We start from the raw sequence: 12939 nt of genomic DNA on the forward strand, positions 1-12939 counted from the left end.
TACGCTAAAACGAAGTTGACCCACAGTGTTAGGGTTTGTTTGTCATGACGTCATTATTCTTGGTTGACCGAAACCATCCACTCTGCCACCTATTTTGTACCTATTTTGTTCGTTTTCTGAAATTGCTTGGGAATCGCCTGCTGTAAAGTGGGCCAGGACCTCCGTCAAGCTGCTGCAGCAGCTTTTTGTCTTGGTCCCCTGTTTCAGTGATGAAACAAAATAAACTTTTATTATTATTATTTTTAAATTTGGAAAGAAACCGCGTAGTCATAGTGACATTTTTTTATCGAACCTGAGCCCTGAATCTGGGACGTTCCCGCACGTTATAAAGCACCTTTGATCCAATTTTAAAAGGCTTCTTGACGCAATTCATACGTTGCTGAAGCTTTTTTTTTTTTTTAAGAAAATTATGATTTTTTTTTTGCGTTTAGACGAATATATTTCTATGTAAAACCTTGGCATTCCATGAAAAACTGCGAAATGTACTTGTATGTTTTTTTTTTATTTTCTTTTCTTTTCTTTTTCATTTGCGAACTCCCGTTTTGAAACCCGTATAGGGTCACTGAGTCTTTCCGAAGCTCTCAAGGAATCGTGTATATTTTCTATTCCTGCGGTATACGGGAGAAAGTACCTCTAAACAGAAATATTTATCAAGATCTTCGGCATCGGTGTATAAAAATGTAGAATGGCGTTTTTCCAGTTAAAACGCATACCCTAAGGTACGTCACCCTGCATTTTTCCGCTCGGGCAGTGCCCCCGCTACACGCCTAAGCGACGCTTGTCAAGGTCCTTCGACTAGGACGCTATAAGCCGCGGAGGACAAGCGCCCGTCATGTCCATTCACTGAAAAGGATTCCGAGTCAAGAAGTGCAAGGAGTCAAAAGATCCATTCTTGGACCTCCTGCCTCGTTGGATCACTTGACTCCCTAACGGGGCCTAACCGATCACTGGGAGAGGGGGAGTCGGAACAAGAAGAGGCGGAAAAGGAACAAAGAAAAGCAAAACAACGATGAATGACGACTTTAAATATCAAGGAGGGGCGTGACGGTCACTACAGTGCAACGAGATGTGATCCCGCAAATAAAAACTAAGCAAAAAAGAAATAGGTATTTGGGAGAAGAGGATACAGTGGCCTCGGTAGCGACAGGTTTTGAGATCCTGAATGGCTGGCTGCGTCACGGCGTTGTGCGTTATGCGTTGTGCGTGTAGTATGCTTGACTGCCGGAGGAATTCCCCGAGAGTTGTGCGCGCTGTACGGTCGCGGGGACGCAGGTTGTTTCTGGAATTTAGACGAACTGTGTGTCGGTGACCTGCTTACAAGACGTGTATACGCAGCGTGATCTCAACAGGCAGGAAGGCTTGTGTGGATGATTTGGTACAGCATAATGTTTGTCAGTCTTCCCGCAGTTTATTGCCGCCCAGTGCAGCATACTGCTAACTGGCACTACGCTGTATGGAGAACCAGCACTGGCGTGCGTTCGTGTAATCACTACTCCGCGGTGCACGTAAAGCCCCCAGGCTATAAGGAGTATTCACCGGGCGCCATATTTGTGAGTGCTGTCTAGAGCGCATGCTCAGAACGAGCCGCCATTAATAGGCTGCTAAGACCGGCCATTTTGACGGTGTGGAATGCATGTTGCAAAAGAACCCTGGAAGCTAGCCATCAGCACGCGCTCAGCAGTCGCGCACACAGCTATGGCCGCCAGTGAATTCTTCCTACACTCCGTTTCACATCAGGAGAAATCGCAGCCGATGCTATACTCCGTATAGCGCCAAAACTAATAGAGAGAGCTAACTCGCGCTCCTTACCTTGAGACGTGCCTTTGTAGCGCGAGCGCTCGTTCTGCGGACGAGCGTTTCAAAGCAGAGGTCTCGTGCTCTCTTGCTTGGGGCATTGACTGCAGTCTCAGCTTAAAGGAGTTGTGCAACGATTTTAAAGGAGCTGTGCAACGATATTAAATTGGAATGTTTTTCTCTCTAGACGAGCTTACCGGCACACCTGGGACTCAAGGATACTCACACGCAACGCCATTGGCCAAGAAACTCCTTTGTTGCGGTGTAATTTCAAGGACAAAAGCGATCATTTTCATTCAATCTCTCCTTTGCAAAATTTGATGACGTAACTCGGGGATCGCAGTACACCCAAGTGACGATATCTGAATGCGGTTCATAGATTGGACCCGAGCATTACGTGGGCACTCGACTTGGGCTCGTGACAATTGCTAGCTCGAGGAGCATTCGGGTTGTGACCCGTGTCCAATCGCTGCAACGACGACAACAGCCGAGCCATAACAATGTCTGGAACTCAGCGCGTATCCTGCGCTTTGCCAACCCCAGCGCGTGGCTATGATCCACACTGGCGGCATATAATCGGCTCCAGATCACGTGGCCGCCTGTTCTGGCTGCGAGTTGAGGGGGTGAACGCTGCTCGTTTTTCTTAAATTTTTTTCTGGGACTTCTATTGCGTGGGGTGAAAAACGAACGCGTGTTTCATAGGTCATTAACGTTAGGGATCCGTATTAAGCGGTATTTGTGCACAGTACAAAAATTGTTGCACAGCTCCTTTAACGTTGAAAGAATTTTCACCTTCTACTTCTGACATTGTTTGTCTTGTCACAAAAGACAGCAGACAGAAGACGCATTTCCTTCATTCAAAATGTTGCGATTCCACCCTGTAATCGCGAAGCAAAAATTAGAATATTTCCCGACCTACAGCCGCGAACAGCGGCCATGAGAACCACGCGGCATGACGTCAAAGGGGGACTTATAAAAATGTGGGAAGTTGTGAAAATACCTGCTCCATAAAAAGTAATTTTCCTATAAATCTTGGCGTTGCAGCATAAATGTAAATTAGTCAAAAACCTGGTATCATCGACAAAATTTTTAGTATACGGAGTTTTACTGGCGCCATCTATCAGAGGTCGACAAAACCGTCAGCTCTCTCTGCTACCGCGAACAGCCGCCAGAAGCCGTAGGGGGACGGGGGCAGAAGCCGGACGTGGATGGCCGGACCCGGACTAGACTTTCCTTCTCTCGCCTTGTTGATCGCGCTACGCAAGCACGTGGTCACGTGGTCGCGAGCGGGTGAGTTCTCGCTGCTCACTGATGGCTCTAACGAGAAAGCTCCACCGGGACCCCGCGCGTCCCCCATTCGTCACAGCGCACGTGACTCGGAAGATGGTGAAGGGGTTGAGAGGTGCCGAAAACCTCAATCTTTGTCCAATTTTAAAATAAAAACTAGGACATGCAGGCAAAAGTGGTTTTTCTTCTTTACTTTAGAAAGGTCGAGACACAAACTCCCGAGTTATTTAAGCAAAGCACTGAGAATTGTCGCACAGCTCTTTTAAAGGACATCCCAGTGAATCAGGTGCGGCCAGATCGTCACGGAACATCTCACTCCGCGAGACGCCGCGCCGAACCGACAGGTCACGGGCCACACTGTCGGCCCAGGATCAGTTGCGCTAGCTCGTAGCGTCCACAACGGTCTCAATCTTAAGGTGAAACAGAGTACAGCAGTCGTACGGCACCGGCTGAATTGTTAATTTGGGGGTTGGAGGTACGTCGCCCTATGAATGGCTGACAAGTATCGCGCTGTCTCAATGTCCACAAACCACCCAGATTTGTGTTGACTGTGAACGGTTCATCGTCTTCATTTCATCTCTCTGATCGATTTTGGATAATGGAAAAATTACGAGCGGGAGCTGGTTGCTGGTTGAACAACGAAACCCCAACGACGACGAACGTGTCTGTCAAATGAAGTGTCCGCGGGAATAGATCGGGACCTCTAAACAGGCAGCTGGGCCATCAGTGTTTTGCGGCGCTCACCGAGTTAGTTATTTTGCACAAGATAAACGTATTTCACGTAAGTTATACATCGCCCGCAAGGTGATCTATAGCACACAATATTAGCGAGCGTGAACGTGACAAAATAGCTTTTCAAAAACGTGCGCAAGCCGTCATATTTCATGGTCGTGGTGGGGCCTTTTTCTGTAACGAATAGACAATCGTTCAACAACCGTTGAATAGACCGTTGAACGTTTGACCTAATTATCTTCATTAATAACTTAAGCCCGTTTTATTTATGTGAACAAAAACTAAGGCATCTAGGCAAAAATCGTTTTCTGCGGGAAACGATTTCGGGGGAGTGCAGCTCCCACACCTTTTTTGGCCGAAATTCGAAGCAACATAATCGTTACCACTGATAAACCAAAGTTGCTTTGATTTAAAGGTGCCTCCCCGCGACTAGGAGGGGACTGGTGACTAACCTTCCGTTACTCTCGCAATATTACGCCGCAGTTCTTGAGTCATTGGTTTTCCTGACCTACATTGGATATCTTGGCTCGCGTCTTCCGAGTCAAAAGATCCAACGCGTCAAGAGATCCATTATTGCACCTCCTTACTCGTGTGACCTTTTGGCTCGTTGGAGCTTTTGGCACGTTGGACCTCTTGACCCAGATTGGATCTCTGGACTCTTCTCTGCGAGTCAGAAGGTCCAACGCGTCAAGAGATCCGTTATTGGACCTTTTGAGTAGTTGGATCTCTCGAGCAGAAGCGGGAAAGGGGGGAGGGAGGGGGGTGTCGAAGGTTAAAAAATATTTCTTGCAATCTATGGAAATATATAATTGCCGAAATAAACAAAATGTTGTCTTTTAATGCGTCCCAGCCAATGCATTCCCGCGGCAATTTGACAACATATTATACGTATATATTTTTTCAAACAAACGTTGGCCTTAACGTTGTTACGTTCGCGGTTCTAATCGCTTTTCTAAATGCCCCCTGCAAATATTGTCGCAACTGTTGATTTAATTCCCGCATCCCCGATGCAAAACTCTCGTAAATGATGAATGGGGCATAAACATGTCAGGACCAACGGGTTATCGCTGACGAAGGAACCACCGGTCAACTATTAATTTATCAGATTCTGAAACACGGCAACACAATAAGAACTAAAAATATATTCTCGAATGCCCATCTTTATACTTTTAAAACACGAGGAAATATGCGAGAAGGCGAGCAAGCTTGTCCACAATGTTTCGAGTCTTTGAATAAAATTCGGTTAAAAAATCTTATCAACGAACTACACTTCCTTCATGACATGTTAGTTTCCCCAATGAACAGTTTCTCATTTTCATAATACTCAAAGTATGAAGAGAGAGGAAGCTAGATAACACCAAACTGAGTGTGCGAATTAAGTACAAACCGAGCGTTTTGGTAGCAGTAATTAAACATGAGGAAGATACATAGAAAGGGGGACGGACAACTAAGACGCTTAGTTATACAACCCCCTAAAAAGTCATCATTTCACTTTCAATAATGGCGTAGTCATAAAAGCTCCACATTTATAAAAGAGAACCAAACTGAGAAATAACAATACCCCAGTTAGAATGTCCACAAATGCAGATCCCCAATTATATTTTACTGGTACAAGCAATGATCAACGCCTATTTACTGCAACAACATCGATTAGAGCAAACATTTAACCCAGGCTTCACCTGGCATCACTAACGTTTTGGGTGAGCTTTTGCAATGATTCGTTGGTCGGACTTCTTCGTGTCGGTGCCCTCACGGAAAAGAAAACAGTTCAGCGATTGAAGCGAAAAGTACATACATCGCGTATACAACATACAGCGCAGCATTCGTGTCAATAAAGAACAAGCATAAAACAAGCATCAGAACCAGTTAATTGATGATGAGGCGCTCCTGATAGCAACGCGAAGCACGTAGCACTCACCGCATACGTTTCCCCCGATAAAGATTGTTGTTGCGCAAGCTGCCACGGCGGCAGAAGCTTGCGACGTGGAGAGTGACGTCAGTAGCCTTTCATATATAAAAGAAGAACCCGCCTCTACTCCGGTTCACCTTACGTTCGGAGTCCGGACGCAGCGGACGCTACGAGCTTTCTTAGCCAATCCCGTTCTGTGGACGTAGCCCATGATACGCTTCCCGCGCGTCGCTCTGCCCCCTCTCTAAGGTCATGTGACGCTTACAGGGCCTCTGATTGGCTCCGATGACTCGTAACATCCACTGCGCTTGGACGTAAGGTGAAGCGGAGTATAGCAACTAATCTCATTGTTGTCGCATCACCGCTATGGGCAGGCTACGCATAGGTAGGGCTCCCGTGGAGCAGCGTGAATACAAGGAGCGGCGAAGGGAAAAGAAACGGCAATATGACCAGCGGTGGCGTGGTGCGACCGGCGGCGGCATTTCGTATAGTCCAGTGGGCGATCGTTGCAGGTGATACCACAGCTTCGCTGACCAACCAACTTCACAGCGTGGATTGGAGTCCCAACTTCTGAGAAAGTAAATGTTGCAATTTATTTAAGTATATTTCTTCGATAGATTCCTCCTTCGTCACCTCAATTTAAGGCTACAATTAAGGCTATGTCTGTTTTTTTTTTTACAGAATTTAAAAAAAAAAACGAGAAAAAAAACAATGTTGCCGTCTGCTATCTCTAAGCGGGTCTTGTATTTATTTATCTGGTCAACTTCAGTTTTGCTTGAGAATATTATGGTAATGGAGAGGTCCTTGGTTCGATACCAGGACCAGGCGGATTTTTTCAGTCGTGCACCACTGTGTTTGTATATTTCTGTTTTTCCTTTGTCCCCCTTGTTTTGTCTCCCGGGATTGTTTTAGTTATCGTTGAAAATGTATATTTTTAATTTAAGAAGGTACTACACGTGCCTAACAGGTGAACTGACGGTGAATCTTATATCAAGCTGAATTTCGGAGGGCGATGGTTGCTGAGGGGTGACTGGGACAAGATTTGCCTCAGTATATTCCGACTCCGAGTCCCGGCACGGATCAGAGGTGGCTGCTCTCTTCGTCTCACAAAATGGAAAGCCATGATCAAAGGAATTTTTACGTTCAAAAGTTTTCTGTTATTTCTTGCTACATATTTTATGAGTCATGTTAACAGGTGATGATATAAAAATAAAAGGAACGCGTGAGATCTTCCCAGTCTTTTGCGTGGAAAGAGAGCGATGGAGAAATCTAGAGCTGGGCAATAGAGTGACGCTTGCTACAAACTTTCGGAAAGAAAGACAACAAATGTAGGACTGCGAACGTGGACTAGGCGGTTTCTGATGCGCCTTTCTTTGATGTCAAACGGGGGGTCAATGAATTATTGCCCGAGTAGCACTGACCTTGACGACTTGGTTCAAATTTTGATTTCGCGCATCGTCCAAACGCGAACGCCGGACCTCTGACTCCCCTCTCCTCCCCCCCCCCCCCCCCCCTCCCTCCCCAAACCTCCTCAGAAGGTCATATTCACCGCCGCTAATGGCTCGCTCTTCAGTGAATCGCCTCAACAACGGCCTGGTTTGTACCCAAGCTGGAGAGCCCCGTTTTCGAGGCCAAAACTGCCCGTCTTTTGGTTCGTCAGCTATGCGGCCCTCGGCGCGGCTTTTGCAAAAACAACCTGATCCCCCGCGTCATCAGGATATGGTACGCGGAGTCGTAGAGAACACAGGAGGAACAGCCTATGAAAATGTCAAGTGGAGCTGGGCTAGCGAAGTCCTGAAAACGGGGAGCGTTTCGTCTTGGCCCCGTGAAGATAGTTATCGTCATTTCCATTTTCCCTTGGCACGACTTTTCCCAACCTCCCTACTGATGTCCGCAGGGCCCCGGGCACGCGCCTCACACGTCGATATCGGGGGAATATTCCGACGGACAAGTGAATGCGAATGTAAGAGTACGTAATGATGAAAGGGCCCGAAGGGGAAGTTGAAAACTTGTCTTTCGGGCCTTTTCTCCAACTTTCTACTCGGGGTTGGAGTCTGGGCTTCATCGCCACTGAGCGTTCATTGCAGAGGATTGCGGTGTTCTGAGAAAAGAGTGCGCTCCCACCAAGGTCTGGCGGGGGGCGGGGCCGGGGAGCGGAGCCGGGGGACGGGGCCGGGGGAAGGGGGGGGGGGGGGGGGGTCGCAGAGGCAAAAAGTAGGGTTTGAACTTGGGAGACGAAGAAACGTAAAAAACGGAGAGAAGAAAGAGAACGATAGATATCCTGCTGGATTACCAGCTATGGATTTAATGCTTCTTCCTCTTCTTGAACCTTAACTGTCTGCTTCTTCTTTCCTGTTCATCCTGAGAGCGCCATATAATCCATTGATGAAATAAAATGAAATTAAATAAAATAATAGCCACATATATTCCACATACAATCCCAGATTGACAAACAGCAATTCAGCAGGGCGTGACACACAGCTAATACTGTTTTTCTTTTGAGGTGAGCTTTAGCAGGACCTGACGCACCGCAAATACTGTTTTTCTTTTGTGGTGAGCTTGATGGATGGCACGCTGACACATGTCTCTTCAGTTTCTTCGATCGCCATGGTCTCCAGCATATCTCTCGTGCATACTAGTTTTTGTTTGTTGCGAGGATGGTTATGCTGTTGAAGGCTGCGCTGCATTTACAGTTGCGGCAATGAGCTGGTCGATGGCCCTCTGTAGTTCCCTTGAGAGATGCTGCATGCTCACGTGTCCTATCATTAATACATCCTCCAGTTTGGCCTATGTAGCGTTTGCCACATGATAAGGAAATATTATAAACAACCCCCATTTCACACGGTGCATATTGTCTCCTATGAGAGATGTTGCAAATTTACCTTTCGTTGGTGTTGCGATTTCCTTTGCGGCACGTGGTGTATGCTTTATTTGGTGCAGAGCACACGACCCTAGTGCCCTGCCTCGCGGCTATCTTTTTTAATATATCAGTACTCCCATGGATGTACGGTATTACTGATATGTTTTGTTGAGTTTTTGTCGTCTCTCTTGCGTCTGTATCAGCTGATTTGTGCTTAAGTTTTGTGCAGATATTTTCGCACACGCAAACGAGGAGACCAATCGGATACCCAGAATCACGCAGTCTGGAAACTTACTCGATAAAAACTTTGCCCAATATTATGATTGCAGGATTTGTTCAAGGTCGATACAAGAGCAGTATTAGCAACACTTCGTTTTACTGTTTTGGAATGTCCGAATCTAAGAGGAAGGAATCTTTTGCTTGGCCTTGGTTTCTATTTCCAACACACGTGTATTTCATCAAATTCTAGTGTGAGGTCCAGGAACTTGGTGGACCTATCAACGGGTAGTTCATGGGCGAATGCCAATTCTGGGCAGCTTGTTTGGGAGCATCGTAAAACGACTTCTTCGCATCCAGTGTTTTCAGCTTCTACCTCCGCTTTAGTAAGAATTAAGAAGTCGTCAACATACCTGAAGATGGCTGTAATTCTGTCATCATTCAGGTTTTTCTGGATGGTCCTGCCACATGCTGCTAGGAACGGGTCGCACAGTTGTGGAGCGACGCGAGAGCCTATACACATACCATTTCTTTGTACAAAATGCTGGCCTTGGTGTGCAACGACTGTAGCTTTTAGGTATGCACTGAGCAGTCCTAGGAAGGTGTCCAGGTTGGTGTCAGGAAGGTGTCCAATCTCGGATTGTATGTGGAATGTATCTGGCTATCGTTTCATTTTTTTTTTTTTTAATTTCATCCTTGGATTAAATGGCGCTCTCAGGATGAGCAGGAAAGAAGCAGATAGTGGAGCTTCAAAAAAAGGAAGAAGCATTAAATCCATGGTTGGTAGTTCAGCAGTATCTATATCTCTGTCTCTTTCTTCTATCTTTGTTTTTCACATTTTTTCGTCTCCCAAGTTCAAGCTGGCCCTATCCTAGTAATGTACCAACGTGCTCAACTCAAGCCCGTACCTTGGTTGCCCTTTTTTTCTATTTGTTTCTTCCACGGAATGCGGGGCAAGACACCTCCTTTCTTTATGATTTGATAGTTACTCTTAATTTTATTTTTAAATTGCTTTCGGTGGCTATTTTTTTCGCTTGTTAGCGAATCAACGTTCACCCCGATTGCTCGGCGTTTGGGCTTGGGGTGGCAACTGTTCTTTTGCAACTCGACGCCCATAGTACACAGCTGATTTACGCTGGCTTTCCCCTGGTAGACCGCGGACACGTCGACACTCTGCCTCAGGACTTTCGGAAAAGGTCGCATAAGGATGCACGTCGGGGCTCGTGCTGCACAATCTCTGCTCCGGCCCGTTTCGAGTACGGTGCAACCCGAGCAGCGAAGATTGGCTGCCTGTCACCAGGGTCGCCAGGTAGGTTCTAGATCATACCGCCGAATGCCAGACTGTATAGTCCAAAAGTAGCCGAAAGTAAAAGATTTATATAGCCCAAATACAGCCTTAGTAACCATATCTTCAGAGCCCAAAAATCGTGCGCTCGAATGTACAAGCTCATGGCGAATGCAGTGAATCCACATATCTAGGGTTTAGGAGCAGCATACAAGATCTACGACACGCTAAATGTTTTGGAAACGTTTTATTTTAAACAAAAGAAGTACAAACATTTCCCACGTGTGTTTGCGGTCACATGGTTATAAAGCACTCGCTCTCACTCGCCTCCTTCGCCTCATACATGATTTCTGTTTTAAAACGGGAAAAATCTTTTTCAGAAGGGTTGATGTCCTTACAGCACTCGTTCTTCCCAAGGAAAGAAAACTTTACATAGAGGATGTTTTGAAGAGTTGGAAGGGACATCTTGTTCCTTAGGTCTGATGTTGTGAGGGCCATGTGACTGAATGCTCTCTCCACGGCGGCGTTCGACATGGGCAGTGTCAAGAACACGATGGCAAGATCGGATAGCAACGGAAACATGGCTGCTCCTGCGCTTTGGATTTGGCCTGGTTCGAATTATTTATTGTTCGAAATTTGTCGTCTTTTTTATGGCTCACTGTACTAAGAAACTTCCATATTTTGCGGAAAAGCCTCCTTTCTTATTTCCGGTACAGCACGCGTTATTGGACAACATCCAATTCTGCTGTATATCTTGAGTTGCCTTTAGTGTCCTTTTTTCCTTGAAAGAGGTGTCTCCTGTAGGAGGGCGGTGGAAAGATTGAGGAAATGAGAGATGTCAGGAGGAAAAAGTTCGGAGCATAAGATAAGCCACAATGAATACAAAAGCGATGTCTTCGGAGCTGAATCTAGGTCATGGTAGCTCACTGGAGATAATAGAATCTATCGTCACGCCCGCACATCTTCACACAGAAAATTCCTGAAAGCGGAAATCCGGAAAGGGTGGACTGTCGCTTTGTGCCAAGGCTTAAGTGACTTTTGTGCATCTACTGTAAATCAAGCAAAAAAAATTGACGCGTTAGTATATGAAGCCGCCCAAAAATAGCCACAAAGCAAACCGCTACATTTCGACGCCAAATGCAGTACTAAGTAGTTCAGTCTGACTATTAATAAATAGCCCTTGCTGGTATCCCTGCCTGTCACCCCCCTTTCTCGTCTGTGTTTTTACTTTCTCCGGCCGAACCTCAGCGCCGTCTAGGAGAGAGAGCGAACATGAAGGGACCGAGTGAGTCCACAAATTAACCATTGGATCCATTTAGGTAGCGCGTTCGTGCGTGGTTGAGATCAAACTTTACCAATCAGTTGTACCTTTCCGGATATCGTACCTTAGTGAAAGCATTGATGCCGTGAGTTCCCAGCTATTTGTTTTCTTTGACTAAATACTACTCATTCTTTTAAGATGTCAGTGGCCCCGTTTTTCGAACCAGATCTGGTGGATAGAATCTTGTCCAGAGACATTAACATGGCACCCATTACACTGCTCTCTTTTAGGTTCTTTCTGACGTTTGGTGCGCACTTTACAAATTGTAATACTCGCTCAGGTGTGTCAATTTTATTTCCCCGCGATAGTTAGTATTGCCACCTGTGAAATTGTTCGCGGAGCACACACTCCCCTTTAAGCAAGAAATAGGGACTCTAGCCAAAAGTTTCGTAAACAGGAAACCCGACATTTCGAGACCAGTTCGGTCCCTCGTTCACGGGTGAACAGGCCTCGACAGGTCGGGTTCACTGTTTATTAAGCTTTTGGTTAGAGTTCCTATTTTTCATTTAATGACTATTTTAAACCAGTCAGAGGACTTCCGAACATATAACTTCAACGCTACACTTAAAAAAAAAAAAAATGTTTTTTTTCGGAGACAGTCAATTGCGGCGGACAATTCGAAGAATTAAATCTAATGACGGAGGACATGATACGATTAGATCTTCAAAACTCTATTTTCGCAGGGGCAATGAACAAGTGAAACGTCATACTTGAAGCTCCCTCTCGCATCGTATTGTTTTGTTTCATTCGTTTTCCGAGCTTCAACATCCTCTGGGATATTTCTGCGTTTTGCTTTTATCGGCTGGCTATGCTTTAGAAAAAAAAAATGAACTCTCAGGCCTTATTAGAGTGCACTCTATCGTACAATACGAGTTCTTGCTGCACTCCCACAAGCTCTATTATCTCCCAAAGTGTAAGTTCAGTTATTGGAACCTAAACGTGCGTTCCGAGAAATGTTTGTACATAATCTTTTATTGACAATCATTTTAAAGATTTATTGAGGGTTGTTTTAGATCAGATTGGGCGCGTTAAGTCCGAACTCTACTCCTACTACGACGCTTCGGGTTTCATACTCCGAATGCAGCAATCAAACGGTGCACGGCGTACAGTAGCGCGAGACACCGAAGCTATCGACGAGCCACACGAGCTCTTTGCGACCGCACGGTTATGACGAACACTGTATCCCGCAGATACCGGTGACAGAAGCCGAAATTATTTCAAAGATTAATTCATTTAGGCCTCCGTGAAGAGGCAGAATGTAAATTGAAAAAAAAAAAGACGGTGATGTTGGGAAGTTTCTTTGAATGTTTTAATATTCGCGAAAAAATTGAAGACTGGCTTTGAGCACATATGCGGAAAGTTACCTTGACCGATCTGTTTATTGACCATGCATGCTGTTCAGACTTAAATTAAAGACAACATTTTGAACCCGCTTGTTGACGCAGGAAACTGTCGACGTTGTCAGATCGGCAGGTTCCGTCTCGCGCTGCAAGACGGAACCTGTCGATGTGCAATGTCGATAGCGTCACACCGCC

Source organism: Ixodes scapularis, unplaced genomic scaffold (assembly GCF_016920785.2).
Source record: "Ixodes scapularis isolate PalLabHiFi unplaced genomic scaffold, ASM1692078v2 PGA_scaffold13__105_contigs__length_92229423, whole genome shotgun sequence".
Taxonomy (NCBI): domain Eukaryota; kingdom Metazoa; phylum Arthropoda; class Arachnida; order Ixodida; family Ixodidae; genus Ixodes; species Ixodes scapularis.